Raw genomic sequence first — 16,004 nt, 5'->3', positions numbered from 1 at the left:
GTGCTTCAGGCCTCTCATTTCAACAACCTGAAGGCGCCTTACATGCTGTACGATTCATTCCTCAACCATACTCAAAGGAACTCACCATTTTCTCTCAAATTTTTCAGATCTAAACTTCAATTTCCTTGATTGATTTTTAGATCTATAGTTCCTAAGCCTCACTCACCTTGATCCATAGAACACACTGCAAGCTTAAGCATCAAGAGATCGTGCTCTCAAGCTCTTCGATTCAGAGGTTCACTTCAGATTTTGTTTTCTTCGAATCTCTTTGTATATTGTTTGTTTCTTGTTGTTGCTGTGTTGTCTGAAGTCCTCTACATAGAGGCAATCATTTTGAGCTTTGAATTTTCAAAATCCAACAAGTTTCGGTTGAACACCACAAAATTCAAGCTCTGATTCCTCTTTCTATGGAAGCCTAGAGCTGAATTGGTTGGTACATGGGTGATGTACATCACCCCAGCTTTCATTTGGTACCTGGGTCGTGGCATTTGGTGAACTTTTTATTCTCTGCAATTTTGGCCGACGCCAGAAGTTGGCCGGAGAAGACGGTGTTGTACACCACCGTCTGGTCTCAAGATTGAATCACAGCCGTGAGATTTGTTTTCCAGATTCGGTCATGACCACTCAATGTTATGACTCAATTAAAGGCGGTGTGTGATTGCATTGACTGAGGTGTTTGGTAGGCGCGCATGTGTGGACCAAGCGATTTGCCAGCTCAATTAATGAGCTTTGCATCCAATGCTCCACGTTTTTTCGCTATTTTAATTTCTGATTTTAATTTTCTTTTTATTTCTTTAATTCCTTTTTATTTCCAAAAATCATATCTCCTTCATTATTGGTCCAAAAAATGTGACACCAATTGCATTATTCTTCTTTTAATTTCTAGTTTCTAAAAATGATTTTTTTTATTTTTTTATTTTATCATTTGATATTTTTTGGGAATTTTCTCTTTTATGGTTATTTTAAATTCATTTTAATTAGTTTTTGATATTCAAAAAATACAAAAATATTTTTCCAACCTCTTTGAATGATGATAGATCTATGAAAAATATTCTCATCAATTTATTAATTGATTTGAGATTTATTTGAGATTTTAATTCAATTAGATTATTTTTATGCATTTTTAATTGATTAAAAATAGTTTCTGACTTCTAAAAATGCTGAATTTTTTTGTCAAACTTTGTTTAACCTTGTTAAACTTAGGATAATTCACTTGGACTTTTAAAAGTTGATTTGACGTGAATTTGAAGTTTGACATTTCTTTATTATTTTAATTCAAGTATTATTTTTACTTTTGAAAAATACCAAAAATATTTTATTTGTTTCTTGACTTCTAATCTTCATCTTGCTTCTGTTTACTATGGTTTGACCTTGATCTCATATATCTTTGGTCAATGCTTGTTGTTTATTTCATTTCATTTCCATTAATGCACTTTAATATTCATCTTCTTCTTTTTCTTTTTCTTTTTCCTTTTTGATCTATGAGTTAAAGATGGGTGGTTAGCCTTGATACATGGGAGGTTTAACCTTCCTTGATTCAAATCTAATTCATCTTGATCATGGATCAAGTGAATGACTTTGCATTAAGGATATGTTGCTTCCTAATCAAGCAAAGAACCTAAATCAATACAAGATCATTTCTCATCTTCTTTTTGGCATAGCAAGTTGTAGGAGTTTGATTCACTAATCAAAATCTCTAACTTGTGTTGTTGCCTACATTATTATTGACCGACCTCAGATAGTTGTGACTTCTACATAAGTCCAATTACGATTGCTTAAAATAGCGTTAAATTGCCTTATGGAACACTAACTCTAACACTAACCATTAACCATTAACATTTAATTCTTGCACTTTACATTTATGCAATTTACTATTCTTGTACATATTATTCATTTGGTTTTTCCCTTTGCTCATTTGAGCACATGTTTATGTTAATGCAATTTGCCTTTTGCTTACTTGAGCACATAATTGTGTATATATTATTGTGCTTGTGCTTTTGTTTTGATTGTTGTGGACCAAAATGCAAGAAAAAATGGACAAAAAGGACTTAGATTCTAGGACTTTCCCTATGCAAAATGGAGTAAAAAGGCCTTAATGTTGAAGATGGATTAGAAGGACCAAATCTCTAAACTCACTCTTGTCCATTCTTGGTTTACTTAATGGAACTTTTTGATGTGTGTGCTTTTGTGATAGGGATTCCTATTTGAGCCAAATTGAAGAACCATTGTCATGTGCTTCTAAAGAGACAGATGCAAGAGCCATTGGAAGATTCCTAAGAGCTTTGCTTGATTGATTGATTGCTTGAGTATACACTTATTTGCTTGCATATTCCAAAGGATGAGAGCTACTTGGATCATCAATATGATCTCAAGAGAGGAACTCCATTTGTGGTCTTATTTCTTCTCCTTCATCTCTTGTATGATTAGGACTTTAGCCATTCTTCTTCTTCCCCCCACTCTAACCCAAGCCAAAACTTTTGTGCCAACATTAACACTTGTTTTCAAACATTAGAAACCTAAGCATTATGCTTTTGATTTTCAAACTTTCTTTTCATAACACTTATTTTGAATTGAATCTTTAAGTCAACTTTGACCATATTTTGTAAATACTTGTCATTGGTAAATATAACCCATTCAAATGCTTTTTATGGTTTCAATGGCCACTTTCTTATCAAAAACGTTTCATAACCTTTAGCTATTAGGTTTGAGTTATCCTTGAGGTAGATATAATACTCACCTATATCCTTAGTGATGGACAATGATTCTTCCATGCTTATTATAGGGTTAACCCCTCACTAGCATGTTGAAGCTATCCTCACATGGTGGATTTGTGGTTTTAGGTTGAGTTTTCTCCCTTGGATAACAAAAGACCTTAAGGCTTTTGGACCAATCAATTCACCAACTTGTTTTGAAATTTTTACCCCGAACTACGAGGTTTTGATCCTAATCTTTTTAAGATGGTATGTAGGCAGTGGGTTTATCCATTCAAACACAAAAATTGTAAATAATTTGTACATTCTTCTCTCATCTCCCCAATCATGTTTGCACAAACAATTTTCACAAAAATACCAACCTTACAACAAGTGTGAAAAGGGCTCCCTAGGAGTACCTAGGATGTTTTGGGTGCTTAAAACCTTCCCATTGCATAACCAACCCCCTTATCCTGATCTCTGACATTTTTATTTGTTTTTGATTCGATAAAACTTCTCAGTTTTTGTTCGCTTTCTAACATTTCCTTTGGATAAATAGAAGTGTGGTGGCGACTCGACTTGTATGGTTTACTTTTGATTTAGTCAATAAATCTAAAGGTAACGAATACCCCGCTACAGAAAAGTGGCGACTCTGCTGGGGATATTCGCCTAGTGGGTTTTGCCTACTTTCCATATTTGTTGTATTGTATTTTATATTATTTTGTGACATATTTTTGTGCAATTTGGGATTACTGTATTGTATGTAATGATTGAATTGCTTGATATATTAATTCCTTGTATGCTTGGTGATCTTTATGAGATGAGTTCTATACCCGAACTCGAGTGCACTTAGGATAGGAGAATGGCATAGTCTTGTCAACTTGTGTGGAGTTATTCCTTAGCAAGTTGACTTACAAGCCCATTCACTTGGTGGAGGACATGTTGGAATCAATAATGCCACACGAGTAGTCGTGGTTAGGCATTATTCCTTCCAATATAGACCTTAGAAGCCAAGGACCTTAGTTTACCAAGCCCATCTTGTCCTATTCTTAGGACGTAGTGCGAAGGTCGTTCAAGTGTAAGATTTCATACGATTGTTACACGATACTACACTCATAAGAGTCTCTCTTGAGAATATTTTTGGAATACGAGTAGTCGTTTATCTGATAATATCCGAAAGATGGGATGATGACTATGGGAACCTCTTGTAGAACATGTTTGGCAGGTTTAAACCCTAGTACAATCCCTTTGGGTGGTTCTTAACCGAGACTCCATGCTCGTGACTCGCAATAAACCCTTGATTCATGGTTGATCCGTTCTTGTGTATCCTTAATATCAATGGAACTTGAGTGTTGATAAGGTGTAAACCATAATCCACCAAAATGGATGATTGATATTAAGGATGACTTGATCCATCCCATGACCTTTGTGTGGTGTGATTTGCTTGATCCTTGAGTGTGATTGTTGCATTCATGCACCCATTCGCATCCATATCATCAATAATGAGAAAATTTTCAAGGAACTTAAGAGGTCTATTTGCAAATTTTTCAGACATGGAAAGGCAAAGAAGGAATACGAAGAAGTACAGTTTCAGACAACCCGGCTTGAAAGAGTTAAGGAGTTTGACATCCTATGTATTAGACCCCTTGGATTTCAAGGCTCGTCATGGGAAGCTTCTATCTATTCTGGCTACTCAAGTGGATGAAGGTTTGATGAGTGTATTGGTGCAGTTCTATGATCCCTTGTACCGTTGCTTCACATTTCTGGATTTCCAGTTGTTGCCCACGCTTGAGGAGTATGCCTATCTTGTGGGTATACCTATCCTAGACCAGTTGCCATTCAGTGGCTTAGAGAGGGTTCCTACTTCTCAAGAAATAGCTGATATGTTGCATATAGATGAATCTATGGTTGGTGCTCATATGACCACCAAAGGTGGAATTCAAGGTCTCCCTTTTGAGTTCCTCATTGCTCAAGCCACTTTGTATGGGAAGGCCATGAGTGAGGACGCCTTTGAGGCCATATTTGTGCTTCTCATCTATGGGCTAGTGTTATTCCCCAACATCGACAAGTTTGTGGATGTGAACGTTATTAGGATTTTCTCTACTCTTATTCCCGTTCTGACTCTGTTGGATGACACTTATTTCTCTTTGCATATGAGGAATGCAAAGGGTGGTGGTACCATTGTGTGTTGTTTGCCTCTGCTGTATAAGTGGTTTATTTCACACTTGCCACAAACATTCGCCTTCAAGGAGAACAAAGGATGTCTACGGTGGTCCACGAGACTTATGTCTCTCACTAATGATGATATTTTTTGGTATAACCGTGTATATGATGGTGTGCAGATTATCGACTCTTATGGTGAATTCTCCAATGTGCCTCTTCTTGGTACATGTGGTGGGATTAACTACAACCCTATTTTGGCACGTCGTCAGCTTGGGTTCCCCCTAAAGGATAAACCTAATAGCATTTTGTTAGAAGGTGTGTTCTTTCAGGAGGGTAAAGATCCCCATGGCTTGAAGGGCAGGATGGTTCGCGCTTGGCGCAAGATCCATAGGAAGGGAAGGAAAGAGCTTGGTCCGAAGAACTGTATTGCTTTGGAACCGTATACCTCGTGGGTTAGGAGGAGAGCTTTCGAGTACCTTATGCCTTATGAGTATCCAAGACCTACACCTTTGGTTGTGGCTGGGCCTTCAACCTTCCCTGACCAAGGAGTAGAGAAGTTGAGAGACGAAGACCATTCACGTGCCTGGATCCGTGAACGAGAAGAGTTACTTCAGCAACTTAGAGATAAGGATGCATTGATAGAGTTTCTTGAGCATCAGGTTATTGAAGAGCCTGATGATGTGTTGACTTATCTTCTTCCTCAGTCTTCCAAGTTCTGGAAGAGGAAGTACGATCGGCTCGCCAAAGAGAAGGTGGATATGGAGGCAGCCTATGAGAGGGAGGTGAAGAAGCTTCGTGCAACTTATCTTCCAGTCTCCAGAGCTTTAGATGATTGTTTCTAGGGTTCCATAGGATGTTCATTTTCCTTCTCTCTTGTATTGTATTTGGTTACCAAGACTGTACTTCTTTGGTGTAAAAATATTTTTCCAGATACTATTAAAATGTTATTTCCATATATGTCTAAATGATTAATATTTTCAAATATTTGCAAATAGGACTCTAAAGTTCCTCTGATAAATAAAATAAATCATATGCACGAGCATTGCATGCATCATATGCATAAGCAGGTTTTGCTCCACGCTTCTTGTTCAATGGTCTAACTCTGTGTTCTTCATTTATTTCGAAGACAAGCTGACTCACCGGTACTACACTCGAGCCAACGCTTCAAGACTGATGGATCACTTAGAGAAAGTGATGCGGTGTTTCGCAAGTATACGAACGTGTCAGAGTAATATAAAAGATTGTCGAATACACAGAGACCAAGTGTCAATCTATCGTTATCTATTGTTATGGTGTTTATCAAAGGCAAACAAAATAGGTGTTTTTGGGGTGTGCAATGAAAAGTAAAGTGTTGAATAGAGATTAATTAATAAAGACATGGTCGAATGTAATTCACGTAATCAATTAATAATCCAAGTACTTGCTAATAGAATTACTTATGGGCAATGTTTCCTATTTTGAAAAGAACTAATTTAACAGGAACTGTCGCTTTCGCGTATTCAGAACCGAGTTGTACTCCCTAATCAAACCCTCTTATTGTCACTTATAAAAAGGTACGCATTGCGTTAGAGTAGTAAACCTATTTTTAAGAAATATAGTATCTTGACTAAGTTGAAAAGTATTATAACCTGGATTTCTTAACCAAAAGAAGTTCTCACGAACCAGACTCTAAACTTATAAATGCGTCCGAAAATAGTTTTAAAATCTCTTTTCTTCTTAAGTTAAAAACTCCTAATGAACTAAACAAAGCGCTTTCGCTGTTTTTGAAATAGTTAAAAATAATTAAGTTAGATAGACGTTGGATGACTTTCGATCTTACCCAACGGAATTGAAGTGCGGGAAAACTTAAGTTGAAAGTTAAAGTAGCCCTTAAGTGTTTCTACGAACAATTGTATGGATAATCGGTTCAATTACGATCCTTACATTCTAACCTTATAGATTTAGTTAGACATGGTAAAGTAAAAGTGCATTAAAATAAATAAAAGTAGTGCGAGTGCGGAAAGTAAATAATTTAAAGCGAGTGCGAGGAAATAAATAATTTAAAGCGAGTGCGGGAAATAAATAATTTAAAGCGAGTGCGAGGAAATAAATAAAGTAAAGCGAGTGCAGGAAATAAATAAATTAAAACGAGTGCGGGAAATAAATAAAGTAAAGCGAGTGCGGGAAAATAGATAAAGTAAAGAGAGTGCGGGAAAATAAATGAAGTAAAGCGAGTGCGAAAAAATAAATAAGATAAAGACAAGTAATAAAAACCTGCTCCAATCGGAGGGTTGAGTAAATTGCAAAGCGGAAATGAAAATGGCGGCAGGATTAACTTCCTTCCAAAGTGCTCCAAACTCGATTACAGACTCTATCACAGACTTGATTACACAATTGTGGTAACACTCCAATGCGAAGCGATTACCACTTTAAAATACTGAATATATGCCTAAGTGAAACAAAGTTGCTATGAGTTTGCCTCTGCTCTAAGTTTGGATGATTGTAAAAGTGATTTCGAGTTTCTATTTATAAGCAAGTAAGAAGATGGAAATGACAAGGATGCCCTTCAACTTGAAAATGGGAGGGAAAACTTTTCCTCTTGTGGCGCCCGCCACACGGCCAATCTGAAGCGCCTTAATGGAAGTAGTGGGGAACGTGGAAGTTGAGGGAAGTTGAGCTTGGACACGTCATGGCAGGGTCTATGGCGCCAACCATGGGGTAGGCCACAAGTACAAAATGCTGAATTTTAGGGTTTTTAGATCTTTTTCACTCCTTTTCTCGATCGGGGCTCCGATTAAAGTAAAAACCTGAAAACAAAGAAAAACATAGCAATAACACAATAAAATAACAATAAAACAACTAGAATGCATGTGAAATCGGAGTCGAAAATACGGTAAATTTCAGTGTTATCAAACTCTCCCACACTTAAACCTTTGCTTGTCCTCAAGTAAAACATTAAAAAGCTCATAAAAGAAAATTTGTGTAAACGAGTGCTTCAGGTAAAAATTCTAAGTTCAAGTCGGGATGGAGTGATAGGTACTAACTGAGTGAACTAAGGGTATCATGATGACACTAATCCGCAAATACGGACATAAACTTCATTCCTATATTAACCAACCCATATTATCCCACAATACCTAGGCCTGCCTCTTCATCTCTTTTTGTGTCCTTTTCATTCAGGCGCAATCACATTAAGCCCGTTATCCGTACATGCTTCATAGTAGAGTGGCCTGTTAGTGATTATGATCTGAGCATGGGGTTTCTGGCACATAAATATGTGTAAACCCTTTTATTGGACCCAACTGTAGTTGGGGGGGATCGGATCGTAATCCGCCCTACCGAGTTCAGTGCCAAATACCTCTGAACCAACTAACAGTGGGTAAGTTTTTCTTTTTTCTTTTTCTTTTTTTCTTTTTGTAGTAAATTTTTACAATTCTTTGGTTTAAATGACTTTGTGAGGGTCACCTATACCGGAGTTGCCTTTTTGCTTTCTGGATTTTTTTTGTTTTTCTGGATCATTCACTTATTTGCATCGGTCCCCTACGTAGAGGATGCGTAGGCCGGAGCTGACTGCTGAGATAAACTACTGAGGACTTATACGGAAATGATGATTAAGGCCATGGTATATGGGGTTTCGGGAGTGGTTCCTATATTTACGAAGTTTATGGTGCTAAAACAGATACTGATGTTTCGCAAAGTTCTCCCAAGTCACCGCATCCTTACTCAAAACATGTCTTTAAAACCTGAAAAATTTCGGAATAACACTATTTTCTTTTGCAATTTTTTTCTTCCGGTGGGGCTAAAGGTATGGGGAGGTAGGATTGTACTAAAGATCTACTATATTTGGTGACTCATCAGACTCATGCATTATACTAAAAAGCAAAATAAACAACTAAAAGGAAATAAACTATCTAAAAACAGCAAAGAAAAAGTGATAAAGGAAAAGAAACGAGAAAGGTAATAAAGAAAAGACGATAGAGTCTCCTCCCACACTTGAATCGAACATTGTCCCCAATGTTTCGAAATAAGATAAGGGAAGAGTTACCTGACAACCTATTGCTGACCACTAGTGCCCTCGCCATCCCGAGGTGGACGATGGGATCGGGTACGACGACGGTCTCTCTGATCCATCCTCGCCTGCAGGGCATCCTGAGCGGTCCTCACCTCTCGAAGGTTATCCAAAATGGAGCCCTGAGTGTTTTCTATGAGTGCAATATGTTGACGGTGGTGGTGTTGCTGACGGGCTTGTGTATCTGTGATCGTTTGCAGGGACTGTAGAACAGTGTCGTAGGACCTCTCTGTCCTCCGCTGCGACTCTTGCATGAATCTCATGTTATTCGCCAGCTGTTGTTGGATGGTAGAGAGTAGGTCGTCACGCCTTTACTCTCTAGCCATGTGGTCACGCCATATCTCCTCCATAATATAAAAGCCAGGAGTGGTACCTGCAGAAGAAGAAGATGGTGCGGTGTGTGATGGTGAAGGATGATGGGGGGACACATGGGGTACGGGAGATCTCTCTCTCCGATCATATTCATCATCAGTGTCATGTCCCGTCTCATCAGGAATGTTAGGAGGAAGAGGACCCAAAACAGGTGGAGCATCTAAAGCGTAGGTCCAATTCCTTTCATCTCGTACATCTGTACGTCTAGTGCACGGTAAAACAACAGATGGGATGGCTACACCATGAACCATAAGCATATAGCCTCCTTCTCTCCTCGAACGACACAGTTTCATGTCTCTCAGAAATTTTAGTTTAATTGTGCGAGGAGGTAAGGGGTCTAGGGTAGCCATCTCATTGTTCAGGTTAAGTGCCCGAGCAATAGATGTAATTAATCCACCAAAAGAAATCGGTCCCGCTTTATTCAAAGTTAAAGTCATATGAGCAAGCATGAACGGGACCGAATTAATTCGTCTATTTGTGAGGCTTCCTTGTAAAAATAGAAGCTCTCTAGCATTAACCTTATTTGGATTCTCCCGGCCAAAAATAGTACATGCCAACAGATATCTAAAAACTCTGATGGTCGGGTTGTGGATAGTTGAGGCAAGAACTCCTTCAAAAGAGTTTATGGAAGTGTTTGATAAACGCTCCCAGAAGGAAAATACCTCAACTGACCACTCTGAATCCAAAGGGGCCTCACAAATAGCACCGTCCCCATGAGGGATTCCTAACAGGCTGGCTAGTTCGTCGATACTGAATTCATATTCAACAGCAAAGATTCTAAATCTGACAGTACCAACTGTGCTAGTAGTGTTAGGGTTGACAATATAAATTAAGGAACTCAAGAATTCAATTATCAATCGCTCATAGGTGGGTTCTTTGTTGGAAAAGAAATTATGCAAACCTAAGTTATCTAATAAATGAAATATGCTATGATAGATACCTAAAGTGTAGAGACAGTTTTCGTCAACATACCTTGTCGGGAGGATTTCCCGATTTTGCAACCGTTCGATAATTTTTCTTTGTCTATCCCCCGGTTTCCCTCCTCGAAGAATGAATCCGTTAAACTCCATTTGGAAGCTCTTGAAAAGTGATGAAGAAGATGAAGTGGAATGTGAAAAGGTTGGATTTTTACGAAATCCGACGGATGAAAATGGAAATGGAAATCGGAAAAATGATTTGTACGGTGTGATGATTAGAAAGGTATGAGCTTTTTGTGGGTTCAAGGATGTTTTTCCAAGGTGAAAAAATGGGTTTGGAAGGTTGTAAGGTGTGAAAATGGTGAAGGAAGGGGTTCTGCCCCGACCTTTTACAGACGCTGTGGCGGGCGCCACAGGGTCTATGGCGGGCGCCAAAAGGCAAAATCTGGCTGAGCCGAATTTTGGTCCTTTGGTTTGGGCTTCTCTTGTCTTTTGGCTTTGAGGGGTCCGGATAGCATTTGTCTTGTGATTTTCCTAGCATCATTGACTTGCATAATTTTATAAAAGTAAAAATAAAAATGAAAATGAAACAAAAATTAAATATTAAACTAATAAATAAATAACTGAAAATAAAAATGCAAATAAAACAAACATAAGACATATATAGATAAAAGTAGAAATATCAATGTATAGACATAGTGTATATAGTATTCCAAATGCGATAATATAAGATGAGTTATGTAAATACGAGAAAAAATAAAACAAAAGAAAGATAAAATAAGATGGAATGGTGAGATCATATAGTAGGGATGTCGTCTTCCGGAGAGGATCCACGGAGCATGGCTATTTCCTGCCTGAGCTCTGCGATCTCCTGATATAGACAGTCGGCTTCAGTAGCATGGGTGAGATCAGACACTCCCATCTGTAAAGTGAGGTCAGCCACCTCCTGTCTAAGCTCTACGATCTCTCTACAACACTCAGCAATCTGGGTGCGGATGTCGGGGGTCTGCAATGAAAGATTATTAGAGAAAACAGTGATCCTAGGAGATGGTGGTGTAGGCGTGTATTCAGCAATGGGTGGTGATCTCGGCTCCTCGACGGTCTCTCCCTGGCCCTCCAGAGCATAACTCAAATTCGCTGGATCATGCACACTGGTCATCATAGGATCTGGCAGTGTGAAATAATGGATAGCCTCGCTGTCGACCAGCAATCGAAACTGACATGGGTGGAAAGAGGCTCTCCTCATCAACCCTCTGGTTAAACAGAAGTTGATGTCCATGGTAGTGTAGCCACAGTAGATCCGAAGATGTAACAGCTTGCGAGACAGACCTAAAGCGACAACAATCTGCGTGATGATTCCACCCACATGGATGACTCCTTCGGTGGATCGGGAGATACCGCTGAGACTGTACAATAAAAAGTTCCCACATGCTACTGGGCGAGACTGGGATGCACAAAATAATAGGAAGATCTCCTCTTCATTCAGTAGTGTCTCTGCATCCGGCCTTCCCAGGAAGGAATGTGCTAATATCATCTGAAAGTATCTGAAGGCGGGGTTATGTATAACATGAGACATCTGCGTAGATGGATCCTGGCTTCCGCCACCTGATATATCACTCCAAAACTTCTCAACCTCCTTACCCAGAAAATATCCCATAGGTGTCTCCGGGATAGCATCAGGAGTGGTCTGGAAACCCAATAGGTCGTCGAACTCTTTCTGGCTGAAGGAGTACTCAACTCCAATGAGCCTGAAAGCAGCATACCCATCTGGTCCAGAGTATGGGTCATAGTCGAATGAACTCAGAAACTCCAATGTCAGGTTCCTGTAGGTGTTACTCAAGTCATCAGCAAACTCATCCCAGTGAAGTTGGTGGCTAAGGAATCGGATACTCGGCTCGATACCCAGTGCCTCCATACAGTGCTGATCAGGATAATGTGTGGGTGCCATAGGGCGCTGATACAGAGCGATGTAGCGCTCTCTCTGAGCATTATCTCTATAGGCCACGTGCATGTCATCGAAATCCTGCATCCTGTAAAAGTTAAGAAAGTGATCCTGAAAGTGCAAACCATTCAAATTTTAGTCTCAATGCAAAATATGATAAAATAAAAATAAAATAAAATAAATGCGAAAAAGTAAAATGAAAGAAAAACCATGGGTTGCCTCCCACGCAGCACTTGGTTAACGTTATTAGCTTGACGATTAGAATTTATACACCTGTAGTAGTAGGAATTGGTGGATCAATCAGGGTGTGGCTTGAGTAGTATGCTGGAATGTCTCCTCCTTCGTAGGGCTTCAGTCTTTGTCCATTTACAATGAATGGACTACAGGTTTCGTTCTTGATTTCTACGGCTCCGGATCTCAGAATCTTGGATACTTCGAAAGGACCAGTCCATCTTGAACGTAGCTTTCTAGGGAAGAGTCGTAACCTAGAGTTGAAAAGGAGAACAGGATCGCCTATATTGAAGTTTTTCTTTACTATTCTTTTGTCGTGATTGGCTTTTGTCCTCTCTTTATATATTTTTGCATTCTCGTAGGCAGATTGCCTAAGTTCTTCTAGTTTATGAATGTCTAGGGTACGCTTTTCTCCAGCGGCTAGGTAGTCTAAATTCAAAGTTTTAATGGCCCAATAGGCCTTATGCTCTAATTCGAACGGTAAGTGACAGGATTTTCCATAGACTAGTTGATAAGGAGTAGTTCCTATAGGGGTTTTGAAAGCGGTTCTATAGGCCCATAATGCTTCTTGAAGCTTCTGAGACCAGTCTCTCCTAGAAATAGAAACAGTTTTCTCTAGGATTCGTTTTATCTCCCTATTAGATACTTCTACTTGGCCACTAGTTTGTGGATGGTATGGTGTTGCTACTCTATGCCTAACTCCATATTTTCTTAAAAGTTTGTCAAATATTCTCAATATAAAGTGTGATCCTCCATTGCTTATGGCTAAACGTGGTGTTCCAAATCTAGGGAATATATAGTTTTTAAATAGTTTGATTACTACCCTAGTGTCGTTTGTGGGTGCAGCTATAACTTCAATCCACTTAGACACATAGTCTACAGCTACTAAGATATACCTGTTCCCTAAGGATGGTGGGAAAGGTCCCATGAAATCTATACCCCATACGTCAAAGAGTTCTACTTCCTGAATGTTTCTTAGAGGCATTTCATCACGTCTTGAAATGTTTCCAGTGCGTTGGCATCTATCACATTTGACAATGCAAGCATAGACATCACGCCACATGGTAGGCCAGAATAGGCCAGCTTGAAGAATCTTGGCGTATGTCTTAGAGGTGCTCGCATGTCCACCATAGGGTGAAGAATGACAATGCTTGATAATACTATTTACCTCTTCTTCTGGAACGCAACGGTGAAAAATGCCATCTTTACCCCTTTTGAAAAGGAGCGGTTCGTCCCAATAGAAGTTTCTCACATCGTGGAAGAATTTCTTTTTGCGGTGGTAATCAAGATCAGGGGGTACTATATCAGCAGCTAGGTAATTAACGAAATCTGCATACCAGGGTACATTACTTATTGCTAAGGAATTTTGGGGGTGCTCATCAGGATCTAGGTTATTATGTTCAATGGTTTCTACTCTAGCTATCAGTCTATCATAGGCGAAATCATCATTTATGGGTACTAGTTCTGGTTTTAGATGTTCGAGCCTAGAAAGGTGATCGGCTACTACGTTTTTAGTGCCTTTTTTATCTCTTATGTCTAAATCAAACTCTTGTAGTAATAGAATCCATCGGAGTAACCTGGGCTTGGCATCTTTTTTACTTAATAGGTAACGAATGGCAGCATGATCAGTGTAAACTATAATTTTTGCTCCTACTAGATAAGATCTAAATTTGTCTATAGCGAAAACTACAGCGAGTAATTCTTTTTCAGTTGTTGCATAGTTAAGTTAGGCAGCATCTAGGGTTCTACTGGCATAATAAATGACATGTAATTTTTTATCTTTCCTTTGTCCTAGAACAGCTCCAACTGCATAATCACTAGCATCACACATTATCTCAAAAGGTTCCGACCAATCAGGCGGTTTCATAATAGGTGCTGAGATCAATGCTTGCTTTAAAAGATTAAATGTGTCATTACATTTTTCATCAAAAATGAATTCAGCATCTTTCATTAAAAGTCCAGTTAAAGGTTTGGTTATTTTGGAGAAGTCCTTAATGAAACGCCGGTAGAATCCAGCGTTTCCAAGGAAGCTTCGGACTTCTCTGATGGTTTTTGGTGGTTTTAGGTTTTCTATAACTTCTATTTTAGCTTTATCTACCTCTATACCTTTTTCAGAAACTATATGTCCTAGAACTATTCCTTCGGTTACCATGAAATGACATTTTTCCCAGTTTAGCACGAGGTTCACCTCCACGCATCTCTCCAGGATTTTCTCAAGGTTAGCAAGACAATTACGGAAATCAAATCCGCAAACCGAGAAATCATCCATAAACACTTCCATGATACCATCTAGGTAATCTGCAAAGATTGACATCATGCAGCGTTGGAAAGTAGTTGGGGCATTACAGAGGCCGAATGGAATTCGTCTGTAGGCAAAAGTTCCATAAGGGCATGTAAAGGTAGTTTTTTCTTGATCTTCGGGGTGGATAGGTATTTGGAAGAATCCAGAGTATCCATCTAGATAGCAGAAGCAAGAGTGTCTGGCTAGACGCTCCAACATTTGGTCTATAAATGGTAAAGGGAAATGATCCTTCCTAGTTGCTTTATTTAATTTTCTATAATCTATACACATCCGCCATCCTCCTTCTAATCGTTTTGCTACATGTTCGCCTTTATCGTTTTGCACGACTGTGATGCCTCCCTTTTTAGGTGCTACATGCACAGGGCTCACCCACTTACTATCCGAGATCTGGTAGATGATACATGCCTCAAGTAACTTAAGAACTTCCTTTTTAACAACATCACTCATTATAGGGTTTATTCTTCTCTGATGTTTCCTGGAGGGTTTTGAATCTTCTTTGAGCGAAATCCGATGCATGCATATGGATGGGCTTATACCTTTCAGGTCAGAGATATTATATCCTAAGGCTGAGGGATATCTTCGTAAAACGTCTAAAAGTTGGTTCGTTTCCTCTTGGCTCAAGGTAGCACTAACTATAACTAGACGGTTCATCTTTTCATCGAGGAACACATATCTCAGGTTCTTAGGCAGTTCCTTAAGTTCTAAGGCTGGTTTCTTAGGGCATGGCATAGGATCTGGAGTAAGGGATAAACATTCGTAAAGGTTATCATCGATGTAGGGTTTCTTAAAGTCATCATCTTCCCTTATGAGAGTTGGTGGTAACTTAACTGTTTTTATAATTTCTTTTTGTTCTAATTCTCTAACACATTCATCAATGATATCTAAGGCATAACACGAGTCTCCCATCACAGGTGCCATAAGAAATTTCGAAAGTATAAATTCTATTTTCTCGTCACCTACCTCAAATGTCAACTTTCCATTCTTAACATCTATTATGGCTCCTGCAGTCGATAAGAATGGTCTACCTAGAAGGATTGGTATATCATTGTCCTCTTTGATGTCCATGACAACAAAATCAGTAGGGATAAATAACTGACCTATCCTAACAGGAACATCTTCTAAGATGCCTACCAGATATTTAACAGATCTATCGGCTAACTGAAGTGACATCTTAGTGAGCTGTAATTCTCCTAAGTTTAACCTCTCACAAACCGCTAAAGGCATTAAGCTCACACTAGCTCCTAAGTCTAGAAAATCTTTTTCAATGACATGATTACCCAAAAGGCAAGGAATGGAGAAATTTCCAGGATCTTTATCTTTCTTAGCTAATTTGTCCTCG

This window comes from Lathyrus oleraceus, chromosome 7, assembly GCF_024323335.1.
Source record: "Lathyrus oleraceus cultivar Zhongwan6 chromosome 7, CAAS_Psat_ZW6_1.0, whole genome shotgun sequence".
In the NCBI taxonomy this organism is placed as follows: Eukaryota; Viridiplantae; Streptophyta; class Magnoliopsida; order Fabales; family Fabaceae; genus Lathyrus; species Lathyrus oleraceus.
The sequence above is the reverse complement of the archived record's forward strand: the minus strand, read 5'-3'. Positions refer to the sequence as shown.